Source organism: Belonocnema kinseyi, chromosome 4, assembly GCF_010883055.1.
Source record: "Belonocnema kinseyi isolate 2016_QV_RU_SX_M_011 chromosome 4, B_treatae_v1, whole genome shotgun sequence".
Taxonomy (NCBI): domain Eukaryota; kingdom Metazoa; phylum Arthropoda; class Insecta; order Hymenoptera; family Cynipidae; genus Belonocnema; species Belonocnema kinseyi.
This window is the reverse complement of record NC_046660.1, coordinates 68573775-68579906: the sequence shown is the minus strand read 5'-3', so window position 1 is coordinate 68579906 and position 6132 is coordinate 68573775. Positions and strand designations below refer to the sequence as shown.

At 32.3% G+C, this 6132-nt stretch overlaps 1 pseudogene; it reads left to right on the top strand.

Moving 5' to 3' along the window:
• The first annotated feature begins 2041 nt into the window (after window positions 1–2041).
• Window positions 2042–5729, top strand: LOC117170951 (annotated as a pseudogene).
• Window positions 5730–6132: the final 403 nt, after the last annotated feature.

Below are 6132 nucleotides of genomic sequence, written 5' to 3'. Positions count from 1 at the left end.
TTAATTCTCCATTAGGCCCCCAATGTCCAACATGCTCTAAAGCCGGTTTTAGGTCCCAGCTTGTAACATATTTTGGCCTCGATGGTGTTGTTTTTGATATACCCTTAAATAACCTTTTAACACGAGTGTCTTCTGCTAGATCTCTGCATTGAATTAAGGCAATTGCTTATTGAAAACTTTCCAAAGATCCATACGACATTTTATCATCATATTCTTGCATAAGAAAATGAAACATTTCTGGAATTGAACTTGAAATGGACTAATCTTCTCTGTTTGAAAAAAACTTTCACCACTTTTTTAATCCACAATCATATTGTTTCTTTTTCGAATTAGTTAGGGATAAAAGCATAACTTCCACAGTCTATTGTGACACTTTTTTTAATCAAAAGACTTTTTCGATAAAACTCCCGCAACCAGAGTAATCGTCTTCTACATTGAGTGCGGTTTCCTCTTAATAGATTAAAGTAACCTTATATTCGGTTTAAAGTAAATCGGTTTGAACTTTAATAAAGGGATATAAATGGGGAACCAAGTCTGAGCTGGACAGTGAGGAACTACTAAAATTCCTTTTGCATTTTCAAATTTTATTTTTCGTCAAATTCTCGAGATCAGAGAAAGAGGTGGAAATGCGTACGCAAAATTAATCCCATCCCATCCTATATATTTATCCCATCTTATAGTAAATCAACAACCCCGCTCGATTCCAGATGTTGTCTCCACGACACATAGCATTTACATTCCCTAGTTGATCTTGCAGCAAATAAATCAATATCCGGTTGACCAAACCTCTTTATTTTTTCACGAATAGCCTTATCTGCATCAGTATTATCTTTGGAAGATATATATGATGCAAACACCCAAAGTTCTCTTTCTTCACACCAGTTCCAAATATTTTTTTCTAACTCATTTAATTGAGGATATTGTAGGCCCCCTTTTTATTGATATATGCTATAGCTGTGCTGTTATCTATTCTCAAAAGAATATCACAAATTCTTTGATCATTCGCGTAACATTTGAGACCCATCAACTCTACTTCTAGTTCTAGGCAATTAATATGAATAGCTTTTTCGGTGACTGCCCAATATCTATTAGCGCGCTTCCCCTTACAAACAGCTCACCAATCCGAAAGAGAAGCATCTGCGAAACTTTCAATACAATGGTTGTAAAAATGAATGGAATTAACTGCAACACGAATATTTACATTCCACCATTAAAAAACGTGACCCTAACGTACTACGCTTTAACTACGCTAATCTGATTATTTACTCTCAACTTCTTTTCTTCCGGAAGTTCCACCGACATATTCTCAGATTACTAAATGAAACTGAGAGTATCTCGCAAAGCGGCATCAATGTTATTTAAAATCAAAGTAAGGCGAGCCTTAATTCTTGCTTGGGTATCGATTATAAGTAAATGCCTTTTTATAACTGATCCATTCGCCTCTTGTAGAGCTGCTATAGCCTCCATATTCAACTAAGGAGGATCCAAAAAAACAGTTCTTCAGAGGAGGATATTTTTTCACCAATAATTTTTTCTCGTCTGCAGGCAAATCCTTTTTAATAATCTCTTAAATTCTTATAACTAAATCCACCTGAGCTTCCAGGGCCAAAACTCTATCTGGATCTATTCTCTGCCCAATCGCCTCTAATTCCTCTGCAGAGAGCCCATCCTTTGGTGCTGACGTCTTATTTTCAAGTGACTGAATATCGTTCTTTCAACTGTATCTTTAACTGTATATCAACTGTATACTTTAACTGTATATCAACTGTAGCAGCTGGACATGTCGCATCTGTAGCAACTAAGCCTGACACATTAACAGTCTGCTTCGCTGTATCCTGACTTTGACTGGTATTTTTATTCAGCGCAGTCGATTCATTCTCTGATACACTAGCAGTGAGCTCCGTCGAATAACTTCTAGTACGTTAGGAACTTATTTGATAATGTCGATCATATCTATAAAATTGTTCGTTGCTGCCTCTACGATTATGAAGATAATTATCCTTGTGAGGACTATATTCTCTTAAATAACTAGGACGTGGTGATGGCCTTCTTGAACGGTGAGTGGCATAACCTCCTGTGGATCGATTGAGTATTTCTTTACATGTAGAGGAATTATTATTCAAATAATTAGAATAAAATAATTTGAATAAAATAATTAAAGTAAATTATGGAAAATAAAATACGTAGAAATGAGAAAAAAATAGGTTAGGCCGGAAGGTAAAGGCAGGCACTTATCATATTCATCGCCTTGCGAGATGATTATTGTTCTGCATAAATAGATTCAATCGAAACATGAGATTTAACAGACCAATAGCCTAAGTAAGTGTCTACTAATGGTTGCAGAGCGCTAGAACAAGGCATTAATAGTAAGTATTTTCACGATTAAATTCGATGGGGACAGAATATGAAATATCACAAAAATTCAAAACAAAGAAAAAACGCCTTGCAAGACGTTATTCTTTTTCATGTTTCACTCCATGAATCGATTGGATCTTAACATGAGATCTACCCAGTGCTCGCATTGATCTCTATGACAACGGTTGCAGATCGTTAGTACAGAGGGGACACTTGCCAACACTCCGAAAAAAGAACAAAAACTGTTTATTTCACAATAACCTACAATATGCGTCAAACCACACCTAAAAACCGAAAGAACAGAGATAACCCTGTTATATTTGTCATCCCAACTACTCATTAAATTTAACATATTTGGTACTTACTTCTTATTTTACGATTCCACTCATCCAGTCGTCGATTCATCCAGTCCTCTTTATCTAAGGAGCTTAAAAGACTTCGGTATTTTCTTACTTACATTTTTAATCGACTTTGGAAAAAAAAGTGTGACACCTTGTTACACAAAACAAAGAAATGAACGTTTATAAGAGAGGCGAATTGAGGCAATAGCCAGCTTCGAATTTCTCTCACCTTCAAAGTGTGGCGCTATCGGTACACCGACAGGGATACTACATGTGGTAATTTCGAAAGAAGAGGTTGCGAAATACAATTAAAAATTATAAGAAAATTATAGAAGCAAATTTTTTCGAAAAAAATTAAATAAGGCAAGAACCAAAATATTCCAAAACAACACTTGATGTGAAAAAAGTAAAAAAACATTCTTTTACGAAATTTTTGCGAAAATACATATAAAATCCTAAAAAATATTTTTGTTGTCAACAATATAATTTTATTTTGCAATGAAAAACAAAAAAAGGCTTAATTTAAAAGTTGTAGCAACGTTTTGGTAAAAAAAATGTTGTAAGTAAAATTACTTAAAATCATAAAACTTATTTAAATTCTACTGAAACTACTGAAACTACTTTCATAAATACCTGAAAGACTTAAAATCTAATACTCTTGTTTGTTTATTTACTTGACACTCAGGTTTCATTTTTATAAAACAATCCAGTGAACAAAATTTTTGATAATAAGTTTTATTTTTAATGAAAATGCGAAAATATTGATTTCATAAAGTTTTTCCACCTTGCAAATGTGATGTGAAAGCATCCATTTCAAAGAATAAAGAAATAGAGCAAAGTAAAGTTTTTGCACGAAAATCGGCCGTATTTAGAGGTCCCCTAATCAACGTGAGAGACAAAAGTTATCTGCGTCTCGTTTTTAATATGTCGCTGACGTAAGTACAGTAAAATTAAATAGAATGGATATAACACCGCACAATTTGATGCCATTTTTTCATTTTTCATCTGTGTAAAATAATACTCTACTTTTGAAAATATTTTTGTTCACAATTCTTTTAATATTATATGATATTTAAATCGCTTGATCGTGACGTATTAAAAGTCAATTCTTAGAGAGTTGCTTAGGAGTTTCAAATAAATAATACGAATTCTCATTTAGAATGTCAATAGATCGAAATGGGGATAGTTTGATAATCCTGTTACAAAGTTCCATTGCAATAATTTTGGAATACTTGATTAAATACTTCAAGAAATTGACATTAATCGTAAAATATTCAATTTCGAAACACTTTAGAAGCTCTTTAGAGATCTTTAAGAATACTTGTACGATCTCAAAATTAGTTAAAAATAGATTAATATAATTCTTTTTATACTAATTATCTATAATTTACGAATTCAATAATGTAATTCATATTTTACTCTGACTATAGAATTAATTAAGGTTTATTTCTGATTAGGCTTACCGTCTGGGAATATATTCTATTTTATTTAAACAATGCACACCAAAGTTGATGTGTTGCAATAATAACAAATATTTTTCAACTTCTAGTTTGCACATGAAAATTAAATCCCCTTACAATTTTCTCAAACCTGATACATTAATTCGTTGCTGTTACTCTTCAAAAAAATTATATACGTATTCTTTTAATTCAACATTTGTTACAAGAAATAAGATTAAACTCTTTTACAATAAATTTCAACAATTCTGGTTAAAACATTTTGTTTGTATTTTGCTAATATTAGGATTTCTAATTTATTATTATTATTATTATTATTATTTCAAATCTCGTACTAAACCGGCTTACATTAATCCACACGTCAATTATAGTCCATAGTATCATCTGATTTAACTCGCGACATTAGTATATAACCTAACCTGAAGAGATGGCTCAACGGTAAGCGTTTTTACGCAAATGAGGAGCTCATAGCTGAAACTGAGGAGTATTTTGGAGACCTTCCGATAGAGTACTTTTCGGACGGTATCAAAAAAGTACTTTGAAGCTGATGACAATCCGAGTTTGCTTGAGAATTCCTAACTGAATTAGAAAGAAAATTTTGCTATCTCAGCTATAAAAATTTTAACATTATCACATATAGAACGTATAGTTTTATCAATCTTTATTAATTTTGATAATTAATGTTTCATTTGTTATAAATAAAAGCAAGAATAAAAAAAAACTCTTAAACGTCAGAAGCTGTTTGTAGTACTTAGTTTTGTCGCATACTACAATGAACATTATATAGCATCAGAAAAACCTTAAGGCAAATCCGACTATAAGTATCAACAAAATTAATTTTTTATCATAAATTATTATTTCTAGCTGAACTATCCGTTGTCCTTGATGGAAGGATATTTGGTGGCAATCCAGTAGAAATTGAAGAATTTCTGTATTAAATTAGCCTGAGAAGATCAGGCAATCACATTTGTGGTGAAAGCATTATATCTTCTAAGTATGTTCTCACTGCAGCTCACTGTATAGGAATAAACACTAAATTTTTGTATGAGATTCGAGCAGGATTATGAAACTCTTTGTTGGAACCAAGCACTGGGCCAAGAAGATAATTATAAACAGTGGAAATCATATGACTAAAGAGGGTGTCCCTGTAAATGACATTGCTTTAATTAAAGTCAACCCACCTTTTAAATTTGGAAAAACTCGTTCTCTGATTCCTCTCTTCGAAGGAGAAGTTAAAACTGGTAGCTATGCCACCATTAGTGGTTGGGGACAAACTGATACTGTAAATTCTCCAAGTAATTTGCGGGCAGTAAATATTCCTACAATTAGCAACGAAGAGTGTCAAGAAGCTTACAGTTACCTAACTGTTCTTCCCGAGGGTCAAATCTGTGCTTCTGTACCAGAAGGAGGAAAAGACGCCTGTCCGAGGGATTCTGGTGGTCCATTGGCCATAAATGTCCAATTGGCTGGTATCGTTTTTTGGGGAGTTGGATGTGGTAAAAAAGGTTATCCTGGTGTCTACATTCAAGTATCTTATCATTTAGATTGGATCCGAGGTTATGTCAACGTTTCATAACGTGAAAACCTAAAGATGTAAAGTTTTTGTCAGTTAAATTGTATTATTCATAAAAATAACGTAAAAAATAAATAAAGACATTTTTAAAAACTGATTTCTCCTAAACAGTGCCAAGAAAAATTATTTACTTTCTGATAAAGATTTTTCTTTCTTATGTACATTTCAAATGTTTGATATTTCTATTAATTATTAACTTTCAAATCGTTCATAAATGTAATTGAATTTTTAGTGTGCTTTATTATAGTAAGAAAACTACAGATATGATCACTTAAAAATTCCTCGAAACATTCATAATAATAAATATCGCTTTCTTATATCAATCCGATCTTTTTAATAGATCACCAAAGTTCATAAACAATAATATTATTTTAAGGCAAAAGACAACGCTTTATTTCTCCCATAT